The following is a 12458-nucleotide window of genomic DNA, read 5'->3' on the forward strand; positions in this document are numbered from 1 at the left end:
AATTTGTTTTCACTAATAAAATTACGTTTTTTCTTGGGGAAAACAAATAATCTTAATAATATTTTTTTTTTAATAAACAAAAATAGAAAACTTTAGAAAAATGTATTTCTCATTTAAAAAACAATATGTATATAATATCATATTATTTCAAATTAAAAAATTAATAAGTTAACAACAAATTACACATAGAATATAAGTTTTATACATTTAAACATTGAGCATTGATATTAATTAATATGATGACATCAATATAACATGTTGATTAGGTTATTTAAGAGGTACAAAAGATTTAAAATGAATGAATAAATAAATATAATTATAACTTATGAGGTGTAGATTAATGAGTTTGAGTGGGGTTTAGTTTCTATTAGTTTTTTAGTTTAAATATTATGGGTAGGGGTTGAGGATAGAAGTTGCTTTTGGGGGAATTACACTATTCTAAGAGACACCCAAGTTCAACTAATCTTCACACAATCTCGGAAATAGCATTTCACTGTGGGTAGATTATTCTTCCATCCAATATACACGTTGAACTTGATATAATCTTTCACCATTATTATCGTTGCCGCAAACAATTAGCTTTCTATAACCATAGGAAAAGATTCGGTATACTATTATTGTGGAAATCAAATCAAATTAGTGACATGTAACTTCACACTTTCACTTTTCCAATTGCCTCTCCATGGAGAAGGGTAGCAACTTCGTCATATTTCCTCATAGACATTCCTCATTCCTTTTGGGTATTTTATTTGAAAACATTCAAATAAAATATGGAGAAAGTTAAGTCGATAGGGAAGGTTGAGAAGCAATGAGAAGCAACGTTTTTTAAATGGTATGAATGGGGTGTTTAACGATTTAAATAATAATGGTTTGGTATCCATGTTCAATAATGTTTATCTCAATTTTTTCTGTCTTGCATAACCTCTTAATTCCTCCTAATTTATTTTAAAATATATAGATGACATTTAATATATGGAAAATTGATTTAAACTTTTTTTTAAATTTTTTCGTGGAGTGAACCCAAAATAATGGAAGGAAGCATAACATTTGATAATGTGGAACTTAATCAAACGAGGTGATTAATAGAAGGCATTTTCAATTTCACCTCATTATTATTTCAAATTAACAAAGGAATTAGGAAAAAGATAGGCTAAGGTAGATGTGCTTGTTGGAATTAATGGAGAATGTGTATTATTGGAGAGAGTCTGTTTATTAGTTGTGTGTGTGTCCTAGTTTAGGAATTAGTTCTTATTTTCTAGGTGTTCATTCCAACTCTCATATTCATATGTAAACTTATATATTCTTGATGTTAATGATCAATGAGTAGAGCGTTCTTCATGAGGCAGTCTCCAAGTGCAGCTTGTTCACCTAAGAGCTGCTAAGTTTCTAAATATATTTGGTTTCTTACACTTTTTAGCATGGTATCAGAGCTTAGGGAGAATTGAGAGCAAGTGAAGTATCGAGTAAGGTTGGCGTGAAGGTGCAATATTCTCTGTGAGTGATTGTTGCAAGTCGTGTGAGCATAAGAGAAGGCAGCCTTAAGGGTTTGGACCGATCAGTGGAATGGATTGTTAGTGATAAGGGAGATCAATGCGCATTTTCCATTATCAACAGTGCTACTCTATGTTATGACCAACATGAGATTTTGGAGGATATCTGTGTTATTCTCCCTTCACTCAAACGAATTTTCTTCAGTGCGGCCGGTCAGCACGACCACGCTGTGAAGATACCTACATTGGTCTTGGTCAACGTGGAGGTTGAATACAAGCTGAGTTGGCAGGTTGGATGTGGATTCATGGCTCGTTGACTCCCTTATTCAGTGGTTATCCATAGATGTGGCACACCTAGTGGGAGACATGAACCCAAAATCCTCGTGGGCTACTGTGGTGATCAGTTTTTCGTGGGCCGAAGTGGAGTAGCAGAGGTCGAGATCGATGCTTCGAGGTCTAGATTTCTCGGTTGTGTGTGTTGCCTTGTTGACAGAGATCCCTTTTGCGATGAGATGCGTGGATTGTTTGTTAGTGTGGATCGGTTGAGTTTTCCATTATGAGAAATGCCCAACAGATCGTGGTAGTATATCGGCAATAGAGGAAGCGGTGAACAATGACCCTCCACCGTGGGCTGTGGACGAAATCCATGGATCACGTGGTGGTGAGCATCATGGTAGGCAGAGAACCTTGAGTATTTCTACAGAGAAGATTTTTCAGCAACATGAAGAAATCTCCTAGCTACCTGACTGTGGTGAGTAGCAGTGGAGAATGGTCTCTGTCCATGCAACAATGGAGATCGGAGAAGTGGACCACCACTTTGTTTTTTCTTCACCGTTAACTGTGATGCAAAGGAAGGTGAACATGTTAATATTGATGGTGTAGATTTGACTGTAGAATTGTCTACTATGGATTAGTGTTGTCAAGAGGAGAAACGCTTGGTTTTCGTGCATCCTTACTAAGGCCGTGAGATCTACATGCACATCGACATGCCCTTCTGCAAATGGTGTTCAATTTCTCATTGGTGTTCTTTTTCCAAAGTCATGGAGCTATCATATGTAAAAAGGAGGAGATCCAGTCGAAGGTTTATACCTGGTTTGAGTTGTGGAGTTGACCAACATCCTACACGTGGAGAGAAACATTGAGATGTGGAGGTATTATTTTGGCGATGTTGTTTGGTGACCACATTCATTAGTGAAGGTGATTATATTGTTGTTGTTGTAACTATTCTATGCTTGAGAATATGGCTATGTAAGATCGTTGTTTTTTTCTTTTTGCCTAAAAGTTGCAATAGAAGAATTAAAGAACCCTTCTTTGGATCTGGAGATAGATCCACTAGTGACAACTCTGGTAATTGAATTCTTTTTTTTATTATATTGAAGTAGATCCATAGATCAACATGTCACGATGAATAATCAAATGGCAGAGGCGTACTTGAATGAAAGAAATAAGCTCGCCGGGTCCAATTATTCAAACTAGAAATTTTAATTGCAGACTCTGCTTGAGGGGAAAAGTGCATGGGAGATTTCAAATGGGAATGAATTGAAGCTAATTGAAAAGAAAGGTGGAACAACTACAACAATTCAGGATTGGGAGAAAAGGGAGAACAAAGTGAAAGTGTTGTTGAAATTTTCAGTTAAAGACCGCATTATCCCTCACATCAGAGAGTCTAAATCAGAAAATGACATTTGGACAACTCTCAAGGATTTGTATGAGATAAAGAATACCAATCGTTTATTCTTCCTGAAGAGCAAGATTCTCTCCATCAAATTGGAGGAGAGTGAACCAGTCACTACATTCCTCTCTTGGATCAAGGAGCTTAGAAATAAGCTGGCCGATATAGGGGAAACAATACCAAGCATTGATCTCGTCATGGTTACCATGAATGGTATGACTAAAGATTATCATATGTCTATTATAGGCCTAAACGCGAGGGAGAAAACCCCCAATTTCGAAGAATTGACAGGGATCTTGATACAAGAGGAAGAGAGGCGGATGACTTTGAAACCCCATAATTCAATTCTAACATTAATGGTGAAGAAAAATCCTTTCAGAGGAAAAGAAAGCACAGGACAGAAAGGAAGAGGTACACCACAGAGAAATCCACCTCAAGTTATATCTTTGATCAGAAATGATTTAGGGATCAAGTGTTTTTACTATGGCATATTTGGTCACATTGCTAGGAATTGTCATAAGAAGAAGCTTGATAAAACTCGACATAGGCATAAGAAGCATGCATGGAACTTTGCTGATGAAGATCAAAATCATAACCTCAAACTGTTTGTATCTGATTCTTCTTTCTCTGCTGATAATGATGAAGCAGAAACTTGGTTTGTGGATTCAGGAGCTTCCACTCACATGACAAGTAATAGACATTGGTTTGAAAATTTTAAATAAACTATAAACGATGCTAATATCTACCTTGGTGATGACAGAGGGTACCATATTAAAGGGTATGGAAATATTCTTGTGGTATTACCTGATGATAATATTAGGCATATTCAAAATGTGATGTGTGTACCCGGAATTACAAAGAATCTGATATCAGTCTCTATGATAACAGATCAAAATCTTAAGGTAGAATTTGTTAAGTCTTATTGTGTTATTAATATCTGCTGGATCATACGAAGCCAATTGCATCATGTATTCAAGTTGGAGATCTGTACAAGTTGAATGTAAGCGCACCACACCAAGCCTTGACTTCAAAAATTATGACTGCAGAGAATTGGTGTCATTGAAGATATCAATTTTCATGACCTACTGCTACTTCAGAAATGGGGTATGGTCAATGGTCTTCCTGCTTTAAAAAAATTTCATGTTGATTGTGAAGGATGTTCCCTTAGGAAGATGCATAGGGATGATTTTCCCTCAAATTTAGATAGAAAGAAGAGAGATATACTAGAGCTTGTGCACACTGATATATGTGGGCTGATGCAGACAAGGTCATGAAGAGGTGCCTATTATTTTTTATTATTAGTTGATGATTGCACAAGATTTACTTGGGTATATTTTCTCAAAAATAAGAGTCATACTTTTGAATATTTTAAAGAATTCAAAAGAATGGTTGAAAAATAGATAGGGAAGTTCATCAAAATTCTTGCTCAGATCAAGGGGGAGAATACAAGAAGGGTAGCTTCATCAAATATTGCAAGGACCATGGGATAGTTCAACAGTTCACAATACCCCACACTCCTCAATAGAACGAGGTTGCAGAGAGGAAGAACAAAACCCTTATGGAGTGTGCACACAACATGTTAAAAGGTAAGAACTTGTCTAATGGTTTTTGGGCAGAAGCAATAAATAATGTAGTGTATTTAAAGAATAGGAGTTGAACAAAAAGTCTTGATCTTAAGACTCCATTCGATGCTTTATTAGGTTTTAAGCTCGCAATTAATCATTTAAGAGTTGTTAGCTCGAAAGCTTTTTCTCATGTTCCAAAAGAGGATAGGAAGAAACTATATTCAAAGGCCATTAAATGATTTTTCATAGGGTATTGTACAGAGTTTAAAGCATATAAGCTATTTAATCCCTCTACTCACAAAGTGTTTGCGAGCAGAGATGTAGTATTCCATGAGCAGGTTCATAATGGAAACTGTGATAAAGGAAATTAAGAGTGGCACATGCCTTTTTTGGTGGAAGATGGAAGTGATGAAACAAGGGAAAACCATGAGAAACAAAAACATCAACAAAACGAAGAATCAAGTGATGCAGGTATAGTTAGCAAACCAAGTCCAGTAAGGAATGAGCAAGAAAAATTTGAGGCAAGTCTACCACTAAGGAGATCAGGTAGGAAAACTCAATTGCCAACAATATATAGGGATAATGCTCTTATAACTAGTATTTTAAATGTTGTTGAACCCTCAAATTATAAAGAAGCAAGTCAATATGATGAATGGAGGGAAACCATGGAAGAGGAATATGAGTCAATACTTAAAAGCAAAATCCGGGATTTAGTTAAATTGTTGAAAGGAAAAGAACCTATAGGTTGCAAGTGGTTATATGAGCCAAAATTTCTATTAGATGGTAGTGTAGACGAATACAAAGCTAAGATGATAGCTAAAGGTTACTCACAAGTAGGAATTGATTATGAGGAAACCTTTTCCCTGGAAGCTAAGCTAAACACTATTAGAATGATGATAGCTTTAGCTACAAAACATCATTGGAGTCTACACCAACTAGATGTGAAGTTTGCATTTTTGAATGGAGAATTCAAAGAAGAGGTTTATTTAAAACAACCTGAAGGGTTTATCAAACAGGGGTAGGAGAATTTAGTCTGCAGATTAAAAAGGCATTATATGGTTTAAAACAGGCACCAAGGTCATGGTATGAAACAACTTATTCATTTTACCTATAGCGTAGTTATAAGAGGAGTAAAAACAACCCAAATCTATATACTGTGTTTGATGATAAGGGGCAAATTGTTTTGATTTCTTTATATGTAGATGATTTAATTGTCACTAGAAATGTTGATGATTTGATTAAAGAAATCAAAGTGGAGATGTCGCAAGTGTTTGAAATGAAAGACCTCGAAGAATTACACTATTGTTTGGGTCTGGAGGTTTGGAGGGACTCTGGACAAGCTTTTATCACTCAAAGGGAAGTATGTCAAAGGTTTATTGAAAAAATTCAGAATGGATCAGTGCAAAGCTTCCTCAGTACCTTTAAACAAAATATCAAACTTCAAAATAATGATGGTTCTAAGGAGGTGGATGCAACACTGTATAGACAACTAGTTGGGAGTTTGATTTACTTGACTACAACTAGGCCTAACTTAGATTTTGCAGTCAGTGTATTGAGCCAATTCATGTCAAAGCCTCTTGAAAGTCATTGGGTGGCAGTCGAAGGCATCTTAAGGTATCTTCAAGGAACCTTAGACTTTGGTATTAAATACACTTATTCGTTTGATGTTGGATTGACATTTTTTCAGATTCAGATTGGGCCATAAATCTGGACGATTGATGATCCACAATAGGTTATGCATTTATCATTGGGTCCGGGGTCATTGCATGGAGCATCAAGAAGAAGAATATTGTATCCTTGTCTTCAACAGAAGCAGAGTATCAAACAATGTGTGCAGCAACATGTGAGGCAGTTTGCTTGAGGAGACTTCTCCATGATGTCAGAGAAGGAAAAAAATATGCTACAGTTATCAGACGTGACAACCAAAGCTCAATCAAACTTGCAAATAATCACGTGTTTCACAAAAACACAAAGAATATTGATACACAGTTTCACTTTGTTAGAGAGAAGGTTCAATCAAAAGAAATTTATGTTGAATATTGTAATACTTGTGATAATGCAACAAACATTTTTACCAATCCCCTTGCAAGAATTAAATTTGAATTATTTAGGGAGATGTTAGGAGTACTAGTGAACCCTTTCTCCATTAAGGGGGAGTGTTGGAATTAATGGAGAATGTGTATTATTGGAGAGATTTTGTTCATTAGTTGTGCATGTGTCCTAGTTTAGGAATTAGTTCCTATTTTATAGGTGTTAGTTCTAACTCTTTTATTCATATGTAAACTTATATATTCTTGATGTTAATGATGTTAATGATCAATGAGTAGATCGTTCTGCGTGAGTTAGTCTCTAGGTGCAGCATGCTGACTTGAGAGCTGCTAAGTTTCTGAATATATTTGGTTTCTTCCACTTTTTAACAGCACTACCACAGACCTCTCATACAAAAGATTAAGAACTACAGACTCACTGATTGGATGGGAAATATACTAACGTTGAGAAACATAAAAAATATATTACTCTATTCAAATAAGACTTCTTATAATCAAAACACATTAAGACCCATTACAAATTGTTTAAGAACCATCATTGGTAAGAAATATATCACTAATACCAATAAGGCTTTATGTAATAAAAATGCATTAAGCAATCTATTGATAAAAAATATATAACTCAATCCGCATGAGATTTTTTATAATCAAAATGCATTAAGCAGTCCATTGCAAATAGTTCAAAGCCTATAATTGGTAAGAGACATATAACTCAATCTAAATAAAACTTTCTATAATCAAAATGTATTAAGGTCCATGATAAGCTACCCACGAGCGTTTCATTAGTGGGGCAATACCATACCACACGTGTTTATATTAGGGGATATATATTGAGGAAAATTTGACATAATATATTGACCAATAATAGGGGGTAAGGGTTTTTATATTGACAGGTATAAAAAATGGAGCTCAAACTTAATGAAAAAATATAAAGGGGTATAAAAAATGTTCATGAAAAGAATGATACCTATAATATCTAGTGAAAATAGGGGTTTTTTAAATTGGGAAAGTGTATTGGGTTCATATTGGCAAAGGGTTAAATAATGTGACTTTTAGAAGTATTTTTCTAATATATAATCAAGAGTATTATTTAGTACACAACAAATACACGTTATATGTTAAGCATTCATTAATCCCTGTAAACTACCTAAAAACCCATGATTAATAACAAAATATTTAATTTAATTTAATTTAATTAAAACTTTTTATAATCAAAACACATTAAGAATCACTACCCATTATTAAAATTTATCGTTTGAAAAGGTTGACCATTGTAAAACCAAAAACAAAAGAGAAAAAAAAAATACAAATAGTATTTTCACCGTTATACATCTTTATCAATGTCAAGTCCAAGAAGAAAAGACTAATCTTTAAATCTTTTGGAATTTAACTTTATATAGGAAAACATAATCAATGGATTTAAACGTTTTCTTTTTTTCACACTTTTACCGTCCAACTTTTCTATGGGTGACTAAATGCGAGTAGCCCATCATTTTCCTAACTCGACAAAACATTTAGTGCATGTCCATACACAAAAAAAAAAGTTATACAAAATTGACAACGTGGAATATCTGACCAAGGTATGAATGCACAAGTGGTCATCCTAAGCTTCTTATCTAAACATAGGGTAAGGTAATGGAACCTCGGAATATCAAGTAGCCCATGATTGTTTTATATAAGAATCAAATCAAATTAGATTGTTGACATCTAAGTTTACACATTTAGTCTCCCATGTAACTTTCTGTCCAAAAAGTGGAGGACAACGGGGTTCATCATTCCATTGAAAATATGTATATCTCTTAGTTATGATTTATATATTTTGATATATGATGTGATGCCATTTTCTAAAGTCGTTAAATGTGGATTCTAATGATAGGGTGTTTAATGATGGGGTTTTTAGGGTGTTGAATCTATTTATGTATCTTAAACAACAAAAAATCTTGAAATTGTATGGTTGGATATTGGTGAATTATGATGAAAAATGTTATTTCATCTATAAGTTAGACTATATATATATATATGAGTTCAATATCTAGTTATTAGAGATTAAGGTATGAATGAGGTTAATACCAATTTGAGGAAGGTGAAAGGTGATTATTTTGAATAATATACAGAAATTTAAGTTGGTGTTAATGTTAAATTAGGATTATCGCCTTTCACATTGTTTATTTGTGCTATTGATTATCAAGTCATCATTGTGGGGATTACATATTTTGGCTTGAGAAATAGTGAGCAAAAGAGAATAAGTTTATCTATGATGGGTAGGTTAAGACATAAAATTGCACTTTTAAATTTGATACATGGATTTTTTGCAAATTATATAGAAGACTCGCTAGTATTTGAGATTTTATTAAATTATTTAGCGACTCATTAGTTGGAAATAAAATTCTTAATATGATTGTTTCAAGTTTAATGTTAGCTTTTGTTAGTAGAATTTGGCAAGGGAACATCATTTTGTAGAAATTAGACTGTAGATTAGAAACTGCTCATGAAATTTACTAAATCACAAGGCTCGAAGCTACTTTACCATTCTGGAGACATTAATTCACCATCTAGAACACAAATCATATACATGCAAAAAGAAACATCACACATGCACAAAGATTTATCTCGGGGAAAACAATTTCTCAAAATCCCTTCCTATCTGTATTGCATTAATCAAAGAATAGAGATGAATACATATGCTTGCTCAAGCTTGAGCACAACCTACAAGTGTATACTCTATCTCTCTACATGACTGACTGACTATGGCCAACATTTAGCCAATTTTCAAGCCCTCCAATGTAATATCCCATATCAGGAATATACCCCAAACATAAGCAAACTCCAACCAGAGATGGACTGGGAGGGCATTTACTAGATATGTCGCCACTAAAAAGAGGATGAGATCCGGAGGATACCTGGCCCTTTCCAGACTCTGTCTAAGAGTATAATAGAAACACACAAGTGATATAATAGCCGAGAATGCTCACAGAGATACAAGTAACAATGATACTATTATATCAAATAAACCATAAACAAATACACAAGAAATGCAGAGAGAATGCTAAGCCATTTTATTATACTGAGTAATAAAATGAGGACAAGAGGTGATGAGGAATATGGCACCTCTACTTGCACAAGAAAAGTGAATAAATACACTCAAAATATCAAGGAATGGCCCCTCTCTGATTTGTGTCCAAGCTATTGGGAAAACTATTGTGTTGCTGCTGCTAGAAATAAAATGAGGATTTGGGACTGCTCCCCTCCCCAGAAAAAGCTGAAACTCTAGAATTGGACTCTACTCAAGAAACCCAGAAAAACTCAGAAAGCTTTCCTGGAATGGCCGACCCCCAAAAATCACCCCTTTGGGGTTCTGCGCAGTTCCTCACTGCTCTGCACTGCCATTGAATAGAACCCTCCAAAACTCAGCCCAGAACTCTGCCAAACTCCTCCAATATGCAAGAGTTTATCCCTTGCTCAATCCCTCAGCTCACATCCTCCACAAACCCTCAGTCGAGACTTCTCCCAAAAAGAACTGTGTCCCTCTCCCAGTGCTGCGCAGTCCTCCAGAACACTGATAAAAACATTGCTGAAATGCTAAAGATACTGCTACTGAAATACCAATAAAAATACCTTGCCCGACTCAAATTCCCCCAGGGCTAAGGGTGAGATCTTCGAACAGAGACACTCAATGCACTAAACAGTGTGCAAACTAGCTAAACAACCAGCGTGCTCTAAGCCAAAATGACTATCACAAATGCACATAACCAAATGATCAAAATGAGGGGGCTCCTCTCTCTTTTATAGCTTCTGCCTCTCTCAATCCCAATGCTCACCTTCTCCTGTGTGATCCCCTTTTGCCACGTGTTCCTCCCCTCCTGCACACTCCCTCCATGTGTCTGTGTGGGCTCCATTTCTGCATCCCCCTTTTGGCCCCCTTGGCTCTCCCTTTAAGTCACAACGTTGTGCTACTAGGAAGTGAATTTTATTCTAAAAGTTAGTTAGGTCCCCCTTTCTCACCTTTTTTTTTTAATTTACAAAATAACTATAGAAGGAAAAATTGAATATTCCAGTTAGCTGGGGCTAATTAGGAATATTATAGTCTCCCCCGGAAAAATGTCGCTTGTCCTCAAGAAATTGAAGTGATGGATGTTGTAAGATCTTCTCATTCTCCCAAGTGGCATCCTCATTCGACAAATTCTTCCACCTCACCAAGAATTCCTAGACTATCCTGCTCCGCAGCTGCCTCTCCTTGGTATTAATGATAGCCTCTGGCTACAATACCAAATGCCACTCATCATCCATAGGTGGTAGCTCATTTGTCACTATTACCTGTTGCCCCAATGCCTTTTTCAGGCATGTTACATGAAAAATGTTATGAATCTTGCTGCCTTGGGGCATCTCCAACTCATATGCAACTTGTCCAATCCTGCGTATCACCTTTTATGGCCCATAAAAGCGGGGCTTGAGCTTTTCAACCCCCTTCTACTTTAGTGACGACTGTCAGTATGGCTGTAATCGTAGGTAGACCATGTCCCCCACCTCGAACTGCCTTTCTACCCAACCCTTGTCGGCATACAGCTTCTGTTGGTTCTTCGCTGTAGCCATGTTATCCTTGAGAGCTCGGAGGATATCTTGACTCTCTTGGATCCAAATCTTGGCTCTAGGAGCCCTACTGTCAACAAACATCATGTCAACAAAAGAAAAAGGATGATACCCATATAAGGCATAGAATGGTGACATACCAATGGATATGTGATGTGAAGTATTGTAGGAATACTCGCCCAGATGCAGCCACTTCAACGATGCTCGTTGCTGCCCACTGACATAGTTACGCAAGTAGCCCTCCAGCCACTTGTTAACTATCTCTGTCTGCCCATTCGTCTGTGGGTGATAACTGGTACTAGGAGTCAACTCCGTCCCACCAACCAAAAAAGCTCCTGCCAAAACACGCCCATGAAACAGTTGTTACTGTCACTGACGATGGTCTTAGGAAGACCATGTAGCCTGAAGATCTCCCTGAAGAACAGCTCGGCCACATGTGCTGCTGTGTAGTGTGCGAATATGGCAAAGAAATGCGCGTACTTTGTCATTCGGTCAATGACGACAAAGATACAATCCTTGCCCTGTAACGTGGGCAATCTTGTGATGAAGTCCATCGAAATTCTCTCCCACTTCCCCTCTGGAATGGGTAGCGACTGCAATAAACCCGCGAGATGGCTCATCTCTCCATTGTTCTGCTGGCAAACATCGCACTCCCTGATATGCTGGAGTACGTCCTCCTTGAGGCCCTTCCAGGAGAACCTCTCTCTGATGGCCCTGTAGGTTTTGGTAAACCCTTGATGGCCTACCAATGGTGAATCATGTGATGCCTGGAGTATCTTCTTCTTGAGCTGAGACCCCTCAGTCAAGAAGATTCGATCCCTGTAATAGATGATCTCATCGATCACCCTGAACCTGTCATCTGCCACCTGCCCGTCCATAATCTCACATGCAAACCTGTCCATGGAGTACTCTACTAAGAGTCGAGCCCTCCAGTCTGTATCCAAGCTCATAAGAGACAACGTGGCTGGTCTACGTGAAAGGGCATCTGCTACCACATTGTTCTTACCCTTGACATACTCAATGTCAAAGTCATATGCTTGGATCTTGCTGATCCACTTATGTTTCCTCTCCTGAAACTGCTTCTGCTCCAAAAAGA

This window comes from Pinus tabuliformis, chromosome 4_2 (genome assembly GCF_031772625.1).
Source record: "Pinus tabuliformis cultivar Carrire ecotype Pingquan chromosome 4_2, CPIR1, whole genome shotgun sequence".
NCBI lineage: Eukaryota > Viridiplantae > Streptophyta > Pinopsida > Pinales > Pinaceae > Pinus > Pinus tabuliformis.